The 9,916-nt window shown below is 48.4% G+C and overlaps 1 long non-coding RNA gene across 1 annotated transcript; it reads left to right on the top strand.

Moving 5' to 3' along the window:
- The first annotated feature begins 241 nt into the window (after window positions 1-241).
- Window positions 242-1,890, top strand: LOC115404988 (uncharacterized). The gene is made up of 4 exons (XR_003933401.1): window positions 242-310; window positions 386-499; window positions 602-786; window positions 1,077-1,890. It is a non-coding gene; the product is annotated as an uncharacterized LOC115404988 (long non-coding RNA).
- The last annotated feature ends 8,026 nt before the right edge of the window (window positions 1,891-9,916 follow it).

Below are 9,916 nucleotides of genomic sequence, written 5' to 3'. Positions count from 1 at the left end.
TCTGAGATAACAAATTTATTAATCTGAAGTGGTAACATTCGTATTGGATATAAGAGTCGAGGAAGAACAATCATTTTAATTAGGCTGATCCCACCAAGCCACGACAAAGTTCGATCGAACCACCTATTTAAATCATTTGTGGCATGGTGGGGAGTTGCACTCACCTCCACTAGAGGCAGTGTGGCTTGTAATTACCGGGCGTCTATAATACAGCTGCTCCGCTCTTCCTCTTCCTCCTTCATGGGGCTGGCAGACGTGTGTGTTTGCCTGACGGCACGTCTGTGTGGTGCAGTGTGGGTCTTCCTGAAAGGTACGCATGTCCTGCTTCTGCTCGGTTCACTTGGTAACTGCCGCCTTGCGTTTACCCCAGCCCTGCACTTTACAGCTGTGCGATTTGGCGGGGAGCTGGACAGCCCTGGAGTCTGTTTCGGGCGTGGTGTGTTTCCCTGCAGCCGTCATTGCTGAACTCGGCTGCATGTACTTTTCCTCCTGCTGCCAGGTGTGTCATCCTGCTCCTCAGTAGGAAATTGTGATTTATTATTTAGATTAATTTTGTTAAATTCTCTTATTGGATTTTGATTTTTTTTTAATGTTTCTACAGTTGCGCAGTCATCAGCTGCAGTTGATCCTGGGCTTACTGCTGTTTTGGCTCCCTTCTCTGGATGTGCTTGGCACCTAGTTGTTGCACCGCGGCCTCCTCAGTGCACCCTGCTGCTCTAGGGGCCTGATGGACAGTCCGGGCTCCTTCAGAAGTGTGGCTCACCGGCATGGAGCCTAGGAGCTTGGGTATGCGCCGTGCTCGGGCATTTTTATAAATGCAGACGCACCATTTCTTTTGATTTCCTTTCTTCTTTTCTTCCTTCGGTTGGATTGGGTTGATTAGTGATTACTTTTGTTTCATTGTTTTCAATTTCTTTTGTTTCTTCATTTTCAGTGTATTGCAATGATTTCTGTTTTTGTCATTTTGAATATTGTTTAGGTATTGGATTTTTTTTTTTTTTTGGGGGGGGGGGGTGGGGGGGGGGGGGGTGGTATGAGGGCTGCCATCGTTGCATGAGTTTGTTTTCTTTTGGCAGGTGCTGAGGGGCTCCGGAGCGGCAGAGGTTCCCTGCTGGTGGTCCCTTTTTCACTTTTTGTTTGCGGTGTCATGGGTGCTGTGTGTTTTTGGATTCCTTCCCCTTTCTGTTGCCGCTGTCGTGGTAAGCCCCAGCCCTGTCTAGTTCAGTTTTCTTTGGCAGGCCTCAACCCCTCCTTAATTTCCTTCTGAGTTAGTCTGCTAATTTTAACAATTGGAATTTAATACATTTGTTTTATATTTGAAATCACGTCTTCTGCCTCAGTGAATCATTGGAACCTGCGGGTCTTTGTAGTTTTTTTTTTCTTCTTCATTTTATTCATTGCCGAGATCCTGGGGTGAAAGTCCCCAGGTGGCGTTGTCTTTTGGTTTGTGTTCCGTTCACCTCACCACTCATACTGCCACACATTGATCGATTTTAAAGTTGTTGTAAAATTTAATTTATATTGTAATCCCCAGGTAAATAAAACCAGAGAGTGACCACTTAAAGGGATACTTCAACATTTTGGCAAATTGGCCCAATTAGTGCAATTCCTTGGTCATTTTGAACAACATACTTACTTTTTTGTGAGGGCAAGCTATTGCTTATTCAGAGGTGAGTCGGGGAAGGTTTACGGGACGGACACAATGGAAGTGAACGGTATTTTTGGTTCCCTTCATCAAACTCATCAAATACAAAATCCAACCACCCCAAAACACTTTGGACACGTTATAATTCGCACATTCACTACTCCCAAAGCCCAGCAGTTTAGAGAATGGGCAAATACGACCATAAAGACTGCTTCATATGAATGTATGTTACATAAGTTGAGTGGCAGGGGCCGGGGGGGAGGGCACAGCAGCTGACTGGGAATATTCTGGTCTTATATTACTGTTAATAGCACCCACAAGGATGATATCTAATTATGGACTGTTTTTTTTTTTCACCCCCTCTTTCTTCTGTTGCATTAAATGTTTTATCTAACTTGTGAATTTTTTCCTCTTTCTTTTGCTTTGAAGCAATGTTCAAAACTTGTAAGGTTATTGTTGGTTTTTATTTGCATGTAAAGGTCTGACTGGTCAGCATTGAAGATGATTGTCATGTACAAAGTAAAAATTCAAATAAAAACTTGAGTTGAAAGAAATAAGAAATGGAGGATTTCATTTCATGGTGATTGGAGATGGACCATCATAAGACAGCGCCACCATTTACTGACGAACCCTCCCTCCGTTCATCACACACACACGTTTGTATTTATATCCTCGTAGGGACCTTCCATTGACTCCCATTCATGTCCAACTCCTAACCCTAACCCAGACCAAAGCGTAGCCCCATAGAAATATTTTTGCACTTTTACTTTTTTCAGTAACAACATGGTCAAGAAAACACTGTTTCCCCTCATGGGAACCCAAAAAATGTCCCCACGAGGCAGGTCGTGCCAGGTTTTCCTATCCTTGTGGGGACATTTGGTCCCCACAAGCATAGAAATACCTGTACACACACACACACACACAGCTGCACTTTTTGGTGTATTTAGCTGACATGGTCCCTGTTTTTAGTATTATTGTTGAAAATGTTGCAGTTGTGATGGTAATCTAGATTCGTTATATTTCCTCTGCCACCTTAAAAAATGCAATTTATAAATGAATGAGCTACACATTCCAACACAAAGCTATTTCCAAGTTAAGTTTATTACCTGAATTTCTCACATTTAGTCAAGACAGTTCAGTGTGTGATTCTCAGAGAAACTGAAAATTAAACAATGAACTGGGATAAATAACTGCATCTATAGACTGAACACTAAATATTCAAAACTTTGTTTAAACTGTAAACATTGGTCACTTTTCACCTTGATCAGCTTATTCCTTGCTCTCTGCTAAAGGGAATTTTCTTTTTCTACGAGCCCCACTATTTAATAAGCACAGTTGTAAAGCAATACCTACTACGTGGATACAGATAGACTAATTTATGCATGAAAAGAAATGACAAAACTAACCGTATAACATATAAAGACAAATAAAGCAGAAATATATTCAGAAAAAAACCTTTATTTATATCCAAGGGGCTATCAGGTGGGCAAGAGAGAAAACACTAAAGAAAAAAACTGGTGAGCTAAAACAACAGGTTAAACATTAACTCCAGAATATAAACAGTGACTATGTTTACATGCAGTCAATATTCAGGTTAAGGTCAATATTCCGGTTTCTGAATCATTTGGAATAACCTGTTTACATGCTTAAACAGACAGAGTTACTCCTGTTTACATGATCAGGGATCTCCCCATTCAAACCGCGGAGCACAGACACGTCATGACTGCATTTGCACTTTATGCCACTAGGTGTGCTGTTTGCATGTTCAACCTTATTTTACACAGACACCACAGAAAAAGAAGGCCGCTGCAGGCTCTCTCTGCATGTTGTTAGAAAAAGAATAAGCCAGCTAGACGTGGTAATATGTTTAATGATGCGATGCACCGTTTTTTTTCAGTAAAAGAGAAGAACTGAACGATCATTTTGGCACATTTTATTTACTTAATAGCAGTTAAACTGTGTCACAAGTAGCTCCTGGACTCAAATGACCGAGATTCCTTGTGGGTAGAACATGCGCAGAGCAGTATTTCATGTCCCTTTCGACCGGGATATTCCGATGCGCGTTTATATGACCAGAAATTCAGGTTAGAAAAGGAGTAACCCAGGGGTAATATTCAGGTTTTTAAAAACCGGAATATGATCATATTCAGGTTTTTGCACGTGTTTACATGGCTGTGCGCAACCGGGTTATTGCCAATATTCTGGTTAAAGGGTTATTGACTGCATGTAAACGCACCCAGTGACACGTCTGCTGCAAGTAACAGTGCTAGTTGCAGACTAGTTGCTGTGGAGGTATAACTCAGTGTCCATATAAAGCTCCAGGTATATTATTACATCAGTTTAAGTAGAAGAATGAACAGCAGTATGTGCAGAGTGGAATACTGAAGTGGAAAGTAAAGGGAAAAGTTAGACTGTCTGGAAAGTTCAGTAGAAATGAATATTTTAAGTGGGAACATGGTTTGTGGTCTGATCAAACCAGTTTCAAAATATTCTATTCATTTAATAGGTCTATTGTATCAAAAAAAAAAAAAAATATATCACATATTTTAATTAGACTATTGGGTACATTAATAATTGAAATTGTGACATTCTATAGTTTTTATTGTTTAAAACACTTTGATCAGTTTTAGAATCTTTAAGATATTTTGTAAAATCTAAAATGAAACTGAGGTCATTACTCGATGCAGAGGAGCATATTTTTGGTCAAATAGAACTACTTTTAAGAGCAACTCGATCCGTAAAGAAAAGAAAAAGAAAAAACTCAGGCACATTTTACACTGGATGTTAAACGGATTCGAAGTGGAAATATCGCGTCAAGCAGTAGCAGCTGCAGCTTCAGCCTCCATTGGGATAAACTGCTTATTTCCACCGGATGTTTTTTTACTTGTGGCTCGATGCGCCTGCAAATGCAACACAGTTGTAAGTGATCCGACAGTAAGTCTTTTTTCTCCACATATGGTCGCAAACATGCACAGGATCCTTCTGACTTCTTGGGTTTTAAGCAGGAGGTGTCAGAAGTTACCACAGGGATAACTGGTTTGTGGCTGCGGCGCTTTTTGATCCTTCGATGACGGCTCTTCTCATCATTGTGAAGCAGAATTCTCCAAACATCGAATTGTTGGAGGCAGACTGAAGGTAACCACGGTTCTATGAATCCCGGATGACCGCCAGAGGCGGTGCATAAAGCACTGAATGATCATTCTTTTGCACACGCAGGTCGAGAATTAAAAGACAACAAAGTCACACGTGATCTCCCGGTTGCTGACGTGAGTCTTTATAGCCACGTCACACCGGAAGCTCAGTCCCTTCCACTTCTCGCAAGCAGAAGATTCCGAGGGACTGAACGCTCTGGCGGTCATCTGGGACTCATAGAACAGTAGTTACCTACGTAACTTTCGTTCTATTTCATCCCTACTGACCACCAGAGGCGGTGCATAAAGCACTGGATGACATATACCAGCGAAGTCATGAGGAATCACAGAACAACAGTGACCCCCAAACCACGCTCACCTCACAGCGTTGAGTGCTGTCGGAGAATCCCGTCAAGGGGGTGGGACGCTGCCACATTCACCCTGTAGAACTGTGCGAACGTTGACGCTGATGTCCATGAGGCTGCTTCACAAATAACATCCAAAGGAACGCCGGTCATTGTGGCCCAGGAGGTGGTCAGACCCCTGGTGGAATGGCACCGCACCCCACCCCGTCCAGTGGTGAACGACCCTGGGAGAGATTTGCCTGTTTGATAGTATCCACAACCCAGTGGGCAAGTTGTTGTTTTGACAGGACCTGGCCCGTGCGAGGCCCGGCTTGACAGACAAACAGGCTGTCGGACTTACGGACACCCGTCGTAGCACGTATGTATTTTTCGAGTGCCCAAACTGGACACAGTGGCTCGTTCGGACCAGGAGACCCGAAACGTGCCAGATGGAAGGGGCACGTACCAGTTGCAGAACCAAGCACCTTTGGGAGGAAAGAGGCATCAGGCCAAAGTGTCACCCAAGAGCCATCCACATTCCACCTGCAGCACGTGTCGTGAACCAACAGTGCCTGCAGTTCCCCTACTCTCTTACCTGAAGCCATCGCTAAGAGGAACGCAGTTTTCAGCGACAGCCATTTCAACCCTGCTTGACCCAAGGGCTTGAATGGAGGGGCCCGCAGGGACTCGAGCACCAGAGACAGGTCCCACATCGGCACCCTTGGCTGACTGGGGGGGGGGAGCGGAGACGACGAGCACCCTTTAAAAAAGATGAGACTGTCTTGTCACCGCCAACAGAACGGCCATTAAAACCCTGGTGCCAGCAGGAAATCACAGCAGTATACACCTTAAAGGGACTGTATCATGCTTTTTTAGCTAGTCCAAACCCTAGAAATGGCATTAACATGGTTATAGTTTATTTTTGGCGCTAAGGAAAAGTCATTTTGTGTGAAATAAAATATTTTCTGTGGCTAATTCTGAAACCCGGAAGAGAAAACACTCTGTTTCACTGAAAATCCCGCCTCTCCCCCTGTGGACTTTGACTGACAGCGTACTTCAGCCAATCAGCACTTCAAAACAAATACGCTGGCTCGCTTTAGCTCTTTAGCTCTAGCTTCTCTACATGCAAAGACACACAAAAACATCTTTTCTTGTGAGAAACTCACCAAGCGCAGACCCTTCAGACCCTTCAGACTCTTGCTCTTGCTTGACTGTTGCTTTCAGACGATGGTTAAAGTTTATCTCCGTAATCGGAGTTACAAAAAGCAGCAACGCTGATTGCCGAGAGCCTGCAGGAGGGGGGCTCAGGGGAGCCATCTTCACTGTGTGACGTCAAACGTGGGAAGCAGAGCGTTTTCACAGGTGCGGGAGGGGCTGCCTTTCTGAGCAGCACAAACACGAGGAAAGCTCAAACACGCAGGCACGAAGGAAAAAAACGCTTTGGGGGTGTTTTTGGTGAGTACATAACTATATAATAAGGTTAAAACATACAAAAAGTGAATTTTGCATGATACAGCCCCTTTAAGTGTAGACGGCGAGCGACCCAGGTTGAACAGCTCCTGCAAGAACTCCAATATGGATGGCACCGGGCTTTGAACCGCATCCAGATCTCTGTCCTGACACCACCTGTCGAAGAACTTCGACCTGCTGGCATAAAGCTGTCGTGTGGATGGAGCCCGGGCATTGGCGATGGTGTGGCCTATGTCCCCACTGAACTCTGAGAACGAGACCCCCGGCCCTCCAGCAGCCACACCCATAGCTGGAGGCAGTCTGGACTGGGGTGCAGGATCCTCCCGCCGAACTGGGACAGAAGATCCCTCCTGGACGGCAGGCGGCTCGGCGAGCTGCAGCAGAGCCTGCGCAGCAGAGGAAACCAGGTCCTCACCGGCCAAAAAGAGGCCATCAGGATCAGTCGATGCCCCTCTCGAGAAACCCTGAATATTGTAGGAAATATCAGGGGAAAAGGTGGGAAGGCGTACAACAGCATTAGGGGTCAGTTGTGCGCCAGCGCATCCAGGCCCAGAGAATCTGCGTCGTCTTTTATACTGAACCAGCGGGGACAGTGTGTGGACTCCCTGGACGCGAACAGGTCTACCTCCGCCCTGCCGAAGGTCTGCCAGATCTGGTCCACGACCTCTGGGTGAAGGTGCCACTCCCTTGGTAGCGGTGACTGCTGGGACAGGAAATCCGCTGATGTGTTCAACACTCCCGGAATGTGCAGTGCTGTCAGGCTGGCCAGATGTGGAGCCGCCCAAGTCAGGATTTGAGTGGCCAGCCTTGTCAAAGCCACGGACCCCAGCACGTCGGTCTCGTAGATGCGGGAGAAAATATTGCAGTGCCAAAAGCACAGCCCTCAATTCGAGGATATTGATGTGCTGCCCCTGTTGCCATGGCAACCATGTCCCCTGCACCATGCGCCCCTGCCATGTTGCTCCCCAACCCCGGAGAGACGCATTCGTATGAATGATCTCCTGACGGCTTGGTAGGGAACCCATAGGAACCCCTTGCGTGATGAAGCGCCTCTCCCGCGTAGGTGCCTGCGCCTGTGTTGCTCGGGGCTCAGGTGTAGACTGTTCAGCCACATCTGAAGTGGACGAAGAGATAGAATACCCAGGGGAACCACTGCAGACGCCGCCACCAGTTTGCCAAGAAGGCGGAGGCAGAGAACATATGGCGGGGCTCTGCCATGCTGGAAGTGTGGGAGCATTTCCAAAATGTCCTGAACCCGCCGAGGTGAGGGGCATGCCATCATGGCCAGAGAATTCAGGACGATCCCCAGAAAAGTGGTAACCTGTGTGGGGACCAGGTTGATCTTGGCCGTGTTGACAGGCAAGCCGAGAGAGGCAGTGTGGTCAAGCACTGCCTGCATGTCCCGAACGGTGTCCTCGTGAGGCAGGGCACAGATTAGCCAATCGTCCAGGTAGGGCAAGATCGTCAAGCCCCGAGTCTGCAGGGGGGACAGAGCTGTGGCCACGCACCTGGAAAACACCCGAGGAGACAGGGAAAGCCCGAATGAGAGGACCCTGAACTGATGGTGCCTCCCTTGAAATGCAAACCGAAGGAACCGCCAGTGTGACGGCGCAACAGGAACATGAAAGCAAGCGTCCCTCAAATCGATCACTGTGAACCAGTCCCCTGGCGATATTGTGTGGAGAACCTGAGGGATGCGCAGCATCTTGAATGGAATAACTTTTACAAATTTGTTTAGACTCCGAAGATCCAGAGTGGGGCGCCAGTCACCTGTCTTCTTCGGTACGAGGAAATACCTTGAATAAATCCCCGCCCCCGGGTCCCGCAGGGGATCCACAGGAACCACAGCACCTTTGGCCAGCAAGATGTGAATTTCCTCGGACAGTGCTCGTGCCCTGGCCAGGTCGTGGATTACAGTCATTGTGACCCAGCCATGAACCGGAGACCAGCAGCGGAACTGAATGCGATAACCCCGGGACAGTGTGGCCAGCACCCAAGCATCTGGAGTGTGGGTAGCCCAGTGTCTGAGTTGACCCGGGGTAAAAAAACCGACCGCTGGCCGTGGAGTCTCATCTACGTGCCCCCTGCCCTCTGGAGGGCTTGGGGGGAGGGGGGGGGGGGTGCTGGTGTGGCTGCCCCATCCGTGATGAGTGGGGGGGCAGAGACCCATGCTGTGGCCTCCATTCCGGAAGAGGGTTCGATGGCCCAGTGGAGTACCTCCGCGACGACGATAAGACAGACCCTAGACCCACCCAAGGAGGGGGACGTCTCTGGAGTCCCACCAATTGCTGCCGAGTACGGTTTGCCTGCGCGGTGCGCTCCAGGGCCTCCAGTGCCACGGACCTAAATAATTCCCCAGGAACCACCGGCACGTTCCGCAGCGTCCCCCGACTGGACTCTGAAAGTGGTGACTGTGCCAACCAAACCTGGCGTCGAGTCTGCACGAGCGTAGACATCAGGCGACCAAGCTCCCTTGACATTAGGGCGAAAGCTTGTAGGGACGCATCCATTAGGCCCTGCGTAGGTGGGTTGACAGACTCCTCCTCCAATGTCGATGACAGACCCAGCAGGAGGTGGAAGAGGGAGTTACCAATGCAGCTCATGCGCACACCGGTATCATAGGCTTTACAGAGTAGATCGTCTGTGATCCTACACTGCGGCCGCGGGCACCTGGCCTTCATGCGTAGTGTCTCCTCCGGATGCACAATGAAGGACACGATAGCTGGTTCCACAGTCAGCATGCGACCCAGGCCAAACTTATTGGCATCCTGCGTCGCCACTAAGGCCCGCCCATCCGTGGTAGGCCTGGAAAACACCTTGTTATCTGTCCAACACGCATGCAGTTCCTTCACGTATTCCTCTGATGGCGGGACCGCAAAGGGCTCAGCTGCCGTTTGGCGTCGGAAGAACGTGCTGGAGCGGACTTGGTTTGACATGGGGATATCCAACTGCAGGCGGGTGAGAGTTGTCCGAATAGCCAAGGCCACAGACTCATCTCCAGTGCCCCGGGAGCCCGCAGAGGTGTGGGACCCAGACTCAGAAACCCGGGAGCTCAGCTCATCGAAATCACTCCTAAATTGAGTGTCCGACGCCGCCACCGAGATCGCGTCCTCGTGCGATGCCAAATCGTGTTCCTGCTGAACCGCTTCATGGCGTCCCATGTCGGCCTGAAGGTTCTGGAGCATCGCCTTCATCTGAGCCAATTCTGATGACAGGTTTTCCACTTTACCAGACAACCTGTCCTTGGGGTCCTCCTTCCTGCGGCTCTTCCTCATACGCGCTAGTGCCTCCGAAGAAGAGTGCTTCCGTGTCAGTGACTGTCCAGC

This window comes from Salarias fasciatus, chromosome 18 (assembly GCF_902148845.1).
Source record: "Salarias fasciatus chromosome 18, fSalaFa1.1, whole genome shotgun sequence".
Lineage (NCBI taxonomy): Eukaryota > Metazoa > Chordata > Actinopteri > Blenniiformes > Blenniidae > Salarias > Salarias fasciatus.
This window is presented reverse-complemented; position numbering and strand designations above follow the sequence as displayed.